The sequence below is a fragment of the Psittacula echo genome (genome assembly GCF_963264785.1).
Source record: "Psittacula echo genome assembly, chromosome: 2".
Lineage (NCBI taxonomy): Eukaryota > Metazoa > Chordata > Aves > Psittaciformes > Psittacidae > Psittacula > Psittacula echo.
The window spans coordinates 158,670,392-158,685,299 of record NC_137737.1 but is presented as its reverse complement, the minus strand read 5'-3'; the positions used below and the strand labels follow the sequence as shown (position 1 = coordinate 158,685,299).

The 14,908-nt window shown below is 47.5% G+C and overlaps 1 protein-coding gene across 1 annotated transcript in view; it reads left to right on the top strand.

Annotated features, from left to right (window-relative positions):
* The window catches only part of TSNARE1 (t-SNARE domain containing 1), a gene marked incomplete at its 3' end in the record, with an annotated part of 287,380 nt that overhangs the window by 106,664 nt on the left and 165,808 nt on the right, over positions 1-14,908 (top strand). The gene's annotated exons all lie outside the window — the stretch shown is intronic.

Here is a 14,908-nt window from a genome sequence, read left to right as displayed (position 1 = left end):
GGGTAGGAGTATGTATTTCTACTCAATATTGCAGTTGTGTGTAATGATGTTGTAAAGGGGATGCCTGCGTTATGAGAGTGCTGTAGGCATCACCATCACAGGTTGAGAGCAGAGACAGCAGAACAGGGTCCATCTCTCACATCATCTTGTTTAGGACCTAAATAAGCCTTGCAACTACCTTTTGATTCATAGAATCAGAGAATGGTTTGGGTTGGAAAGGACCTTAAGATCATCCAGTTCCAAGCCCTTGTCATGGGCAGGGACACCTCACACTAAACCATGGCACCCAAGGCTCTGTCCAACCTGGCCTTGAACACTGCCAGGGATGGAGCATTCACCACTTTTCTGAGCACCCTGTGCCAGTGCCTCAGCACCCTCACAGTAAAGAACATTTTCTTTATATCCAATCTAAACTTCCCCTGTTTAAATTTGAACCCGTTACCCCTTGTCCTGTCACTACAGTCCCTGATGAAGAGTCCATCCCCAGCATCCTTGTAGGCCACCTTCAGATACTGGAAGCTGCTCTGAGGTCTCCACGCAGCCTTCTCTTCTCCAGGCTGAACAGCCCCAGTGTTCTCAGCCTGTCTTCATTCACATACATCCCTTATATTATACAACATAGAGTATTTCTGTGAAGAGCAATACAATGAAGCACCACACAGATGCATCTTTTGCACACTTCCCATCAGATGTGAACTCAGCATCTGTTAATTCCTCTTGCCCGTTCCTCACTTTAGTCTCCAAAACCTGCTTACCTTCAGAAATGCACAGATGGATTTAGATTCGAGCCTTCCTGAGCACAGAAGGATGCTTAGCCACCAGCTGAACATCCTTCTGTGGCTGATGGGCTTCTGGTGATGCCTCTGCTTTCTGCTAAGTATTTATCTTTGCTCCTAGGTTATAGGGAACTAATATCAAGTTGATCTGATAATCAACAGATATCAAGAACTGGTGATTCTTGATAGTATGGTTATCTTGAAATATGGCTCTTGGGGTTGAGTCTAACCTAGTTTAGAAGGCCAGGATACTGGGATTGAGTGGAGGGCATGCTCACCATGGTCATGGAAAGAGGCAAAGACAGAGCAGCTGACCACAAGAGGTGAATCCTTGCATATCCTGGCAGCTCTTGCACTGTCTCGTTCTGGGCTTAGCCTTAAGATTTCCTTCTGGTTTTGACATATGAAGAGACAAAGTGGGTTAGGACAGAGATGTGTCCTTGCGAGGTGGACCAAATCCAGTCCAGTTCCATGGTTAGTTGTGGCTGCTTTGTTAAAAGCATGAGAAGACAGCAAAGGATCAAGGCTTCTCCCAGTGTTCCCATGTTCCCTGACGTGGGGGTGGTGTGTTTAATACCACATGATGGACGTTTTCTTTCCTTCTTCTTCTTCTTATAGTCCTGTTGCATTTTTCAGCTTGTGTAAGATTTTTGCATCCTGTTCAAATAACGAGGTAAGTTCTTAGAATCATAGAATTGTAGAATGGTTTGGGTTGGAAAAGACCTTAAGACCATTCAGTTCCAACCCCCTGCCATGGGCAGGGACACCTCACACCAAACCATGTCATCCAAGGCTCTGTCCAACCTGCCCTTGAACACCGCCAAGGATGGAGCATTCACAACCTCCCTGGGCCACCCATTCCAGTGCCTCACCACCCTCACAGTAAAGAATTTCTTCCTTATATCCAACCTGAACTTCCCCTGTTTAAGTTTGAACCCGTTACCCCTTGTCCTGTCACTCCAGTCCCTGATGAAGAGTCCCTCCCCAGCATCCTTGTAGGCCCCCTTCAGACACTGGAAGCTGCTCTGAGGTCTCCATGCAGCTTCTCTTCTCCAGGCTGAACAGCCCCAACTTTCTCAGCCTGTCTCCATACAGGAGGTGCTCCAGTCCCTGATCATCCTCGTGGCCTCCTCTGGACTTGTTCCAACAGTTCCATGTCCTTTTGATGTTGAGGACACCAGAACTGCACACAATGCTCCAAGTGAGGTCTCCCGAGAGCAGAGGAGAGGGGCAGGATCACCTCCTTGGACCTGCTGGTCACGCTCCTCTTGATGCAGCCCTAGATCCTTTTTGATACTTACCTAGACTTTACATGGTGGAGTATCTCCTTCCTTTCATTCCTATCTCCTCGTGGATTAGACTTATTACTTCTTGCAGTAGAAAAAGAGGGGGTGGTTTACCTTTTCCAGGTGATTCAGAACTCCACAGGGTGTTATTTTATGGGCTTTTCCCCCACTCTGTCATTCATTTCCAAGCCTCAAGAGGCCTCACCTTCCTACTGTGTTAGGAGGAAGTTTAGAATTAGATAAAGCACAGAGAAGAGAGGTGAAAATAAGAAATTTAATCAAAAATGTTACTTTTCTTTAATCTGTTGTACGTTTGTCCTTCCTAGAGCTGGCATCCCCTCCACTCCTCTGTACTGAAAAGTAGACACCTCCTGCCTCTTTTGCTCTCCAGTCTTCACTGCCTGTGAAGCTATGGGTCACGATGTAGTAGTAGCTATGGGTGCTCAGATACCTTTTGCACACACTGACATTTAGGCACCTTAATTTGGAGCCAGTTCCCACTCTCCTGCCAGCCTCCAATGCTGTGCATCACCTCTCAGGTCTACCAGACCCACATGTGCCTCACAAGGGCATCTCCGATGGTGCTTGACACCTTCATTTAGACAGCTGCATCCCACGTTGTATGTCCTGTCTTCATCAGGCTCTTACAAATGGCTATTTGTAGGGAAAAACACTGTGGGGTTTTTTGTGCAATGAACTGCAATCTGTGTTTTGAAGGGCAACTCTGTGCTTACGTGCAGGCTTTGATAGTCAGCTGCTTTGCTTTGGCTTGTTCAGGGCTTGGCGTTCCACTTGCATGAGTCACACGCTTGAAGCGAAGCTGCTTTTTTCTCCTTGCTGTTTGCACTTGGTTCCCTTTGGTGCCATCATGTGCTACACGAGCTTAGCAGCAGATAGGAGGAGTCCCAAAGTGTGTGGCCCATGTTACTAAAGCTGGGAAATGAGCTGAAACAGGGGGTTTTGTGGTCTCCGGTTCATAACTGGAGGCTTCATCCGAGCAGATGACCAATGCGGTCTTCTAAGCATGATATTGGATGTACCCCAAAATGCATCTGTCATAGGGTGAAAGAAAGCTGGGGAGGTGATGAGTTGAGCTGCTTTGTGCTGTTAGCTCTCTCTGCAAGTGCTTTTTGGTCTGGAGAAGACAAGCTCCTTTGACAGCATGTATTTACACATCCAGATGCTCCGTGCACGCTTTCTTGTCGTCCTTGCTTGTAAGCCTTCAAACTCGGTGAAATCTCTTTTCTCTTGCAATGCTAATCGTGTGCTTGCCTACCCCGCTGTGCTGCAGGCAGGAGATGTGGCAGGAGGCTCTGCTCCATTGTGGAGAGCATCCCATCCCCAGCTGATTTTAGTGTGTTTTCGTAGGAGTTAGGCAAATATTTTGCTGTGTTTTTCTGCTGCGTTCCTCATGTGAATGCCTGTGGTCAATAACATCCCTATTGCTTTTTCCTCTTCAATCCATGATACTTCATTTTCATCCTGTTGCCTCGTTACAGCAACACCAACAGTTCCTTGTCCGTGACCTACTGAGGAGCATCCTTTGCTTTAAAAATGTCTTCTTATTTGGGGAGGGGGAAAGTTGAAATAAAGCTGGTCAAGGTGCTTATCTGTTCCCCTGGCCTTGAGCACTGCCAGGGATGGGGCAGCCACAGCTTCTCTGGGCACCCTGTGCCAGCGCCTCAGCACCCTCACAGGGAAGAGCTTCTGCCTAAGAGCTCATCTCAGTCTCCCCTCTGGCAGGTTCAAGCCATTCCTCTTGGCCTGTCCCTACAGGCCCTTGTCCAAAGCCCCTCTCCAGGTTTCCTGCAGCCCCTTTAGGCACTGGAGCTGCTCTCAGGTCTCCCCTTCAGGAGCCTTCTCTTCTCCAGGCTGCCCCAGCCCAGCTCTCTCAGCCTGGCTCCAGAGCAGAGCTGCTCCAGCCCTCGCAGCATCTCCATGGCCTCCTCTGGACTTACTCCAACAGCTCCAGATCCCTCTTGTGCTGCTGCCCCAGAGCTGGACCAGGACTGCAGGGGGGGTCTCAGCACAAGCAGAGGGGCAGGATCCCCTCCCTTGACCTGCTGCTTCCACTCCTTTTGGTGCGGCCGAGCACACAGTTGGCTTTCTGGGCTATAAACCTTGGTGTTTATGAGAGATTAGGCTGATGTATATTCTGCTGGTGTACTTCTACTTTGGGAAGTGGTACATAGGAAACAAATGATACTGGGTTATGGGGGAGCAGGATCCAGGGATTAAGGAATCTATCACTTGATTAATTCAAGCATCCTATTTTACTCTGCATCTTCTTGGGAGTTGGAACTGGATGATCTCAAGGTCCTTTCCAACTCTAACTATTCTATGATTCTATGATTCTTCCCCGAAAGCATTGCAGGTCTGTCAGTCACCTTGTTCCTGTTGCCTCAGACCTTGGTGCCATCCTCAGATGTGTTTTTCCTTGCTCTCTTGAAATGCAATCTAAATTTATAAATGTCATTTCTAAGTTAGTTAAGCTGACCTCGTGCATTGCACTTGGTCTTTGTCCAGTCGTGCATGTACATCTTCCATAATGAATAAGTTGACTCTAACTTCACTGTAGCGAACTAGACACCAGTTCCCTCTTCTTTGTGTTCCTCCTCCCGGGTTTTTTTTGCTTTACAGCAAATAGACATTAATATTCATCCTTTGGAAGCAGTGAAAAGGCGGATGACACCTGGATTCTGAACTGACTGAAAATGCAATTTTGCTGTTCACTGAAATATGTAATACGACTGTGTTTTCCTAGCATAGGGATAGATTAAGACCGTTCTACATGCAAGGTTCACAAAAAGCAGACAGCATGGCACAAAACAGCAGATAGAAGAAGGCAGTATAGGGGGAAAGGAAAGAAAAGCCTTTGTGGATTGGAACAAGCACTGTTTCAGAGCATTTGTACTAGGAAAATTCAAGTTGGAAGCTCTCTAGATCATCTTCTCTTGGAGAAGTGAGAAGAAATGTTGTTTAACCATTATATTAATGCCAGTTTAAAACAATAGGATGGGTTACATCACATCTCAATCCAAATGAGCTAACAGTGACCTGGCACTAAGTCATTTAAGCACTGCCATCCATATAGCCTTGGAGTGGAACAGTAGAATACGTGACATGCAACTCAGTGACAGTAGACTCCAAAACATCTTTGGTCTCCCAAATACAGACTTCCTTCTTGATCTAAATAGCTCAGTATCAAGGAAGCCTGATGGTGAACAGGTATTTGGGTCCTGAGGGTTGACCTTGCTCATGCAATCACTCTGTCCTTTATCACACTCGGTTGCTGCTTTGGGAACCAAACTGTTTCATTGTGTGCTGCCTTGTGCTTTGGAGATGGAAGGCATCCATCTTTCCATGACGTCTGTGAGCCTTTTGATGGAAGACTTTTTCTAGCAGCCCCAAATAGCTGCTTTTGCTCTCGAGAAGTTTATACAACTTAAATGAATGGGTGTCTATGAATCTGAGATTTCCAAGCTAAGCAAAATACATCTAGTCCTTATTCTTGGCATTTGCCTAAGGCCAACCTGTCTCTGGTGCCTCTTAGCAGGATTTGAAGACTTTCATGTGAAGAGATGCAGTCAGGTCGATGTGAAAGAGAAGTCTGTGTATTGAAGTGGCAACTGGGACTAACATGAAAGGAGCACAACAGGCTCCCAGATTGCTTGCCTTACCTCTGTTCTTTGTGTCTGACACGCACAGACATCTGTGTAACGTGAAATGTATACAGATGACTTGCATTCATTCCTTGCCATCTCTTATGGCTTCCTTCTCCTTCATGTTGCGTGACAGTCCATCAGATCTGAAGCCCCCTGACATCAAGAGGAGGTGTTAGATGGAGCTTGGTGGGGATGGAGGTGCCTTGTGATTGACTGGAAAGGGTCTGGTGTGATGAGTGCTGTTAGGCTGCAAATGTTGGGGATGATCAACTGATGAAAGAAGGGGTTAGGGAGAAACTGTTCCTGTTGGGTTTGCATAGTGTTGCTAAGCTGGTGGAAAACGAGAGTAAAGCTTGTGATCAAGTGTGCTGGGGCCAGACAGAGCATTTGGTGTCATCCCAATTAGAAGCACAGCGAACCGAGTGTCTCTGTTTGTGTCTCAGTATATATCTCCATGAAATAGCATGGATGTTTTATCTCACTACCTCTGACTTCCCAGCCTATCCTCATAGTATCTGTTCCCGAGACAAACTGCTCTGCTCCTGGAGACATCTACAATGGCAGCTATACCAAAGGGAAGAAAAGAATCTGTTAGAAAGCGATCAGATGCTTTCCTGAAATAAGGCTTTGACAAGGATGAATGCAAAAAGAGAATTGTTCTCATTGTTTCTTAGCAGATCTCCAGAATAGCAGCAGCAGCTCATTTGTGAGATAATCAGCGCTGGTTTTACTTTGCACCTACTCCACAGTGCCTTAAGGCTGTGGGCGTTCGCTTCGCCCTGTAGTACGCTTCAGCTGGAGGAGGGTAGACAAGAATGTGCTTCAGTGTGTTGAATCAGGGTTGTTTACAGTCACAAGTGACTGTGCCTGTCACGTACTACATATGTGTCTCGAGAAGCTTCTGGAAGTCTGATTACAGATACAATGTCCTGGGGTTTTGGTGGTTGTTGTTGTTGCTGCCATATTTTGTACCGTGTCAACCTAGGCTAGACAGTGTGCTCCTCGGGCCACGGGGACAGAGATGACTTCACTCTCCAAGGACCTTCCATCAGCATTAAAACTTCACTGAGAAGCAAAGTGGGAAGAAGCATCTCCATTGCTGCATCCCTGGCCATGCTGCCAGCAGGGCGTTGCTCCTGGACCACCCTCCTGCCAGTCCTTTCTTCAGCTCCTGAGCACTGCTTTCCTCACTTTGCCCGTCCAAAGCCACCTGAGAACATGATGTTAATATCACGAACATCACAAAAGGTCCGGAGGAGCATAAATGACCTCAAAAGCAAGGACTGGAAAAGGAGGAAATCATCCCCTATGGCTATTCTGGTTGACCTATGATGGCTGTGTCAGGAGGCTCAGGGAGCACTCGGGGATTTGTCCCTATCAGCCGTCCGTGCCCATGGCAGGGGGTTGGAACTGGATGATCTTAAGGTCCTTTCCAACCCAAACCATTCTGTGATTCTGTGATTTTTCCAGGTGAACAGCACAAAGTTTTACAGAGTTTTGGGTTTAATGATAGAGGAAAAACCCTGAGAAGAGAAGCTAAAAAGTGGTATGTCTGTGACACGAGTGACAGAGGCAAGTCTGGGGAACAAACTGTTATAAAGGGGATTTGGGAAAGCAACGCGCTTGCAAATATGCCCTTTTCATCTCGCAGCTTCAAAAAAGCTTTCATATTAACCAAGTTAATCCTGGTGCTCTGCAAATAGGAGGGCTCTGTATCTGTCTGTCCATTTTACAGGCAGGGAAATGCAGAGAGCTCTATGGAAAAGCATGAAAACGGTGAGTATTCTCCCTTCTTCTTGTGACTTGCGAGCGCTGGTAACCAAGTCTCCTACTGAGAAATGAAAGGGGTCAATCTGTTCAGTTCATCTGGGGGAAGGTTAGGAGGCAGCAGAGAGATCAAACAGCAAAGTTCAAGAGGTGAGAAGATGCAGCTCTGCTGATGGAGAGGCTGGGGCTGATCCTTCATTAACTGGAACCTCAGAGAGGCTCTTAAGGGAAGAGGTGACCTGCTCTGACCACAGAGGCTGTAGGGGTTGATGCATAAACATGGTTTGTGTGAAATGATCTGATCTTTATGAAGAAGGTCAGGCTGGTTGGTGCAGTGATTTCATACGGGTTAAAGCCTTAGAAAAACGTATCTGTAGTTGGTCATCCAGAAATGGAGGTGTCATCGTCACTGATCACTTCTGAAGCCCCCAGTGAAGGCAGTTCTCTATCAGGGAGGTGTTGGTAGAGCTGGGAATAGAGAACAAGAGTGCTGTTGTTCTCATTACCCCCTGCATTCGTTGATGGTAGGTAATCATTATCCAAACTGATTTTACTGTGATCAGGAACAGTTTGTGTTGTGGTAGCAGTGCCATTTCCCAAGCAGGAGGAATCCTGGCAAGAGGAGCCCGCAGCTCACTGTGGAATTCAAGAGAAGGAATCCACCTTGATGCCCGGTCTTGGCTTCAGCTGGCTCTTAACCTGCCAGAAAGTCCCACTGAATCCATAGCCAAGTTCCTAATGCTCTTTCCTGAGGAATCTGGAGTTTCTCCCTGTGGTGTGATGGACCGGTCGTGAAAACAGTGAATGCTCACTCTGGGATACTTGCAAATGCAAGACTGGAAGTTGAAAGTCTGAAAGTTCTGTGTTTGTGACCACTTTTGGGACTGATCACAATGTGTGACCCTTTCTTCCCATCTCATAATCATCCATGATCTCCACTTGGATGATGTGGCTGCTTAGATACCAAGGAGGGACTCCAGTTGATGGATGTCAAAAGCTAGACTTTTCCTGGTGAAGTTGTGTAGTCTTCATCATTGGAGACAGTGATGAAAGCCCAACTGGACACAGTCCTGGGCAATATCTCTAACTGATCCTGCTTGAAGCAGGGAGGGACTGGCCTAGATGGTCTTCTCAACTGTTCTGGGATGCTGGCCCATTTCTCCAGCCTGTCCCATAGCAGCACGACCCTCTGGTATATCAGCTACTCCTCCGAGTAGTGAGACGAGCAAACATGCTAAGGGTACGCTCTGCCCCATCAGCCAGATCAGATGAAGGTGTTAAACAGATCAGCCCATTGGCTTACTACCAGTATTATCACCTCCAGCTGTAAGAAAATGAACATGAGCCGGCTGCAGTGTGCGCTCACAGCCCAGAAAGCAACCGCATCCTGGGCTGCATCAAGAGGAGCGTGACCAGCAGGTCGAAGGAGGTGATCCTGCCCCTCTGCTCTGCTCTCGGGAGACCTCACTTGGAGCATTGTGTGCAGTTCTGGTGTCCTCAACATCAAAAGGACATGGAACTGTTGGAACAAGTCCAGAGGAGGCCACGAGGATGATCAGGGACTGGAGCACCTCCTGTATGGAGACAGGCTGAGAAAGTTGGGGCTGTTCAGCCTGGAGAAGAGAAGGCTGCGTGGAGACCTCAGAGCAGCTTCCTGTGTCTGAAGGGGGCCTACAAGGATGCTGGGGATGGACTCTTCATCAGGGACTGTAGTGACAGGACAAGGGGTAAGGGGTTAAAACTGAAACAGGGGAAGTTTAGATTGGATCTAAGGAAGAAATTCTTTACTGAGAGGGTGGTGAGGCACTGGAATGGGTTGCCCAGGGAAGTTGTGAATGCTCCATCCTTGGCGGTGTTCAAGGCCAGGTTGGATGAGGCCTTGGGTGCCATGGTTTAGTGTGGGGTGTCCCTGCCCATGGCAGGGGGGTTGGAACTGGATGATCTCAAGGTCCTTTCCAACCCTAACTATTCTATGATTCTATGATATAAGAAGACCTTCCCCATGTTACCTATTCCCAGAGATGCTTTATCCTTCCTCGTAGGCGCTCCCAGTGTCTCACTTCATCTTTCCTGCTTTGGCTTAGAGCTATTCCCATCCCTTGTCCAACATAGATGAAGAGAAATTTTTCCTCCCTGTCTTTTTGCAACAGCTTTGCACAGATTTGAAGGCTCAAGTTTTCCCATCGGTTTTCAGAGCAACCCCGTTTACTCAGGCTTTACTGGCAGGTCACGTTGTCTTGCCCTGTTGTCAGTCTCCGAGTTCCCCTTAGACTGTCTTTAGTCTCTGTCAGAATCTGTACTGGAGCTTATTGCCTACGGCTCAGGACTGTGCAGTGTGGGTAAGCAAAAGGTTTACATCACCTGTCTGCAAGACTGTAATCCTTGTTATGCATCCCATGACTTCATTCCCACTTCTACATGGAATGTCATTGCAGATTGATGTTCAGCTTGTACTCTGTAGCATCCCTCCATCCTTCTCTGTGGCACTGGCCCCATAGTCCTTTAATGCTCTTGTTTGCTGCTTCTAAATTCAGGTCCCTGCAGTTAACGTGAATTACACAGCATCTTATTCTCTTTGTCGAACATCACTTCTGGTCTGTTAGGATTGTTCTGAGTCATAGCATCATAGAATGGTATGGGTTCAGCTTTATATCCTAAGCATGACATCGCATACTGTAGAATATCCCTTGGGTCATTTGGGGTCAGCTCTCTTGGCTGTGTCCCCCCTGACTCCATGTCCACCCCCAGCCTTCTCGCTGATGGGATGGTGTGAGGAGCAGGAAAGGCCTTGACTCTATGTAAGCTCTGCTCAGTACTAATGAAAATATCCCTGTGTTATCAACACTCTTTCCAGCACAAATCCAAACCACAGCCCCATATCAGCTACTATGGAGAAAATTAACTCTGTTCCAGCCAAAACCAGCACAAGTGCTCTCTAACCTATTTCTTCCATACTGAAATCTTCCCTTTCATTCCTACTACTAACAACGCTGGCCATGTGAATGTCCCTCTGCATGGAGACTGATGTGTGTAAGGGAAATCACAGAATAGTTAGGGTTGGAAAGGACCTGAAGATCATCCAGTTCCAACCCCCTGCCATGGGCAGGGACACCTCACACTAGACCATGTCACCCAAGGCTCTGTCCAAGCTGGCCTTGAACACTGCCAGGGATGGAGCATTCACCACTTCTTTGGGCAACCCATTCCAGTGCCTCACCACCCTCATAGTAAGCAACATCTTCCTTGTATCCAACCTGAAATCTTTAGTTAATTTTGCCTTTCAGTATCTTTGCCAATCCAAGACGCATGGACCAACCCTTTCCTTGACATCCTGCTGAGGCTCTTATATCCCCCGCATGATTGACTTCTACTGGGCGTATAAAGCAAGAAGTAGTCACATCTCATTAAAATACAAATGCATGTCTCTGGCAGGATGGATGGCCTCTTAGTCTGGCTTGGCGGTGGTTGTTCCTTCATTTGTACTTTAGGTGATGAGGCTAAAGCTGTGATAAAATGCTGTTTTCTCTCTCTTTCTTTTCCCCTCCTGTATCCAGTATTTCAGGCAATACTTGTTCCAATCTGTACCAACTGCCTTCACAGTAAATTGGACAAGTCTCCCTGAGGAGCCGTAGACAAAAGACTTAGGTGGTGCCATGGGGATGGGGAGGGAAATGCTTTTGTTGCCAATCAAATTAGAGGCATTTAGATCTACTCTTCCATTTTCCTGTAAATATCTTACTGTGGGGTAGGAGTGTGGTTGCGGAGCTGTGTGAATAGCGGGTATTTCAATGGCTTAGTAGGACGGGGTGGGAGGTGGTTGTTGCTAAAAAGGATGCTTAAACTAAACCAAAATATTTCATTTTCTTTCTCTTTTTTTTCTCCCTCAGAGGGAGAAGTTTTAAAATGGAGGCTTTGAAAATGATAAATGAACACGAAGCATTTGGAGTGCTCTAAAAGCCATCCTGCTCTCCCCCTTCAGCACCGCTCCGCTGGGGACAAAAATAGACGCATTCACTGTTTGCCAAAGGAACGCTTGCCCAGTTGTAATCAAGTCATTTTACAACGCGGTGTAGACTTTTCACTCCACGTTTTGTTGTGTGTGGCCTTGGGGGAGTCATGGCAGCAAATACTTCCACTTGCTTGTCTCCAAAAAGAAAGGATGGGTCAAGATCAGCCTCTGTTTTCAAGCTGTCGGTTGTCCCGCTTCCCTGCTTGCCGTGGTTTTAATCTGTAGCCATACTTTGAGATAAAGAAAGCACAAGTCATTATCCCTGCCCAGAAAGTTTCTTGTAATTGTCTTCTGTGTGCCCTTATTTTCCCAAGTAGGAATTTTGCTGGATCTTTGGTTGGATTTTGCAATGGAGGTTGTGTTACTGTGGGAGATGTGGGCAAATCTGAGACCTGGGAGAGATAAGAGTTGTTCTTAAGTCCACTGCAGGCTCCCCGGGTGAACCTTCATCTTGTTTCTTGTAGTGCTTAGCAGTTGTGATGAGTGACTTCCATCAAGACATTATAGACTCCTTATTGTTTGACATGCTTGACATGATTGATTATTGTATTGTTGAGTGTCTTGGAAACCTTTGTTTTGCAGATGGATTCTTTTAACTTCCCCTCTCATTTACTTCATTTGTTGTCTCCTCAATGCACACACAAATACACACATTCATCCTTCTCTTTGGCTGTTTGGGCTATTGCAGGTTGGCTCCCGTAGGTTTGTACTAAAGGTTGTTCTAAAATGAAGGATTTGTGGCCTAGGGACACCTGTAGCCTTGGATGCCAATTACGTGCATACGTGGTACACTGGGACTGGATGGAGAAGCTGTACTCTGGATTTACTCTGCTTTTAATAGATTTAGCTCCATCCCTTGGTCTCTCAAGGCAGTTGTACTTTCATCCTTTTTTATGTATCTGGCCCAATTAGGCGAGAATGGTGAGTGATTTCCTTTAGTCCTAAAGTTTCCCTGTGTGGTGAATCTCAGCGATGAATCTGCTTGGCTTTGATACCTTGAAAGATAAAAAGGAGACTGAAATACAAGAGGTGTCTGACACCATTAGGCTGTTCCCAGTGCAGTCCACAACTGGGAATTTGTTCAACATCTTTGTGGGTGACATGGACAGTGGGATTGAGTGCGCCCTCAGCAAGTTTGCCGATGACACCAAGCTGTGTGGTTCGGTTGATACGCCGGAGGGAAGGGATGCCATCCAGAGGGACCTCGACACGCTTGTGAGGTGGGCTGATGCCAACCTGATGAAGTTTAACCATGCCAAGTGCAAGGTCCTACACCTGGGTGGGAGCAATCCCAGGCACAGCTACAGGTTGGGCAGAGAAGAGATTCAGAGCAGCCCTGCAGAGAAGGACTTGGGGGTGTTGGTCGATGAGAAACTGAACATGAGCCGGCTGCAGTGTGCGCTCGCAGCCCAGAAAGCAACCGTATCCTGGGCTGCATCAAGAGGAGCGTGACCAGCAGGTCGAAGGAGGTGATCCTGCCCCTCTACTCTGCTCTCGGGAGACCTCACTTGGAGCATTGTGTGCAGTTCTGGTGTCCTCAACATAAAAAGGACATGGAACTGTTGGAACAAGTCCAGAGGAGGCCATGAGGATGATCAGGGGCTGGAGCACCTCCTGTATGGAGACAGGCTGAGAAAGTTGGGGCTGTTCAGCCTGGAGAAGAAAAGCTGCGTGGAGACCTCAGAGCAGCTTCCAGTGTCTGAAGGGGGCCTACAGGGATGCTGGGGATGGACTCTTCATCAGGGACTGTAGTGACAGGACAAGTGGTAACAGGTTCAAACTGAAACAGGGGAAGTTTAGATTGGATCTAAGGAAGAAATTCTTCCCTGTGAGGGTGGTGAGGCACTGGAATGGGTTGCCCAGGGAGGTTGTGAATGCTCCATCCTTGGAGGTGTTCAACGCCAGGTTGGATGAGGCCTTGGGTGCCATGGTTTAGTGTGAGGTGTCCCTGCCCATGGCAGGAGGTTGGAACTGGATGATCTTAAGGTCCTTTCCAACCCTAACTATTCTATGATTCCATGATTCTATGATTTCTCCATGGAGGACAAAAGGAATAGTTGCAAATACACCACTGTGTCAACACAACCCAGAAGAGACTTTACCCTCTGCTGAGGCATCTGTCAATGCGTACATCAGGACATCATTCAACATGTGGCCATGTGTCAAGCAGCTCCTGCAAGCTGGCGACCATTCCCAGCTCTTTGCATGTCAATGGGATAGTGTCTTGTCCAGGCCATGTGCAGGTTGATTACCCAAGCTCAGGATGGAGCACTGCATCTCATATCATCCAGCCTTAGACTCCAGTATCTTTCTCAGCACAGGAAAGACATGGGCCCTGCTGGAGCAGGTCCAGAGGAGGCCACAAAACTGATCAGAGGGATGGAACACCTCTCCTATGAGGAAAGCCTGAGAGAGTTGGGTTCTTCAGCCTGGAGAAGGCTCCGAGGAGATCTTATTGTGTCCTTTCAATGCCTGAAGGGGGCGTATAAGAAAGATGGGGACAAACTGTTCCACTGCCTCACCACCCTCACTGTAAAGAGCTTCTTCCTTATCTCCAACCTGAACTTCCCCTGTTTTCAGTTTGAACCCATCACCCCTTGTCCTATCACTACAGTCCCTGATGAAGAGTCCATCCCCAGCATCCTTGTAGCCCCCTTCAGACACTGGAAGCTGCTCTGAGGTCTCCACGCAGCTTCTCTTCTCCAGGCTGAACAGCCCCAACTTTCTCAGCCTGTCTCCATACGGGAGCTGCTCCAGTCCCCTGATCATCCTCGTGGCCTCCTCTGGACTTGTTCCAACAGTTCCATGTCCTTTTTATGTTGAGGACACCAGAACTGCACACAGTGCTGCAAGTGGGGTCTCAGGAGAGCAGAGTAGAGGGGCAGGATCACCTCCTTCAACCTTCTGGTCATGTTCCTGTTGATGCAGCCCAGTCTTTCTCTGACAGGGCTGCACTGATTCCATCCTGTTGTTGTTCCCTTGCAGCTTTTCCTTTTGCCTTTTTTCCCCCCTTTCTTATTTTTCTAAACCAGCAAGGAAAAATAACTCTGGCTCCAATATTTATACCAGAGGCCCAGGAGCTTATAACATAGCAGTAAACTGTCTCTTTTGAGAGCTCATCAAGACTGCGCTATGATGGATAGACTCGTAGCCAGCTGCGGAGTGGTAATGTTCCAGAAGACAGCATTACCTTTTGTTGATCGAGTGCCTAAGTCTTTGCCTACCAGCTCAGGATCTCAAAGCACCTTGTGAACAGCGGGGAATTGAATCTTGCCATGACTGGAACAGATGAATAGTTGTCCTTTATCGCTGGAGAAGATAAGGCACAGGGAGGTCAAATGACTTGGTTGCCCCTTATGTCTTCTGTGGTCTAGGAAGACTGGATTTTAGTGCAGTGGACATCCT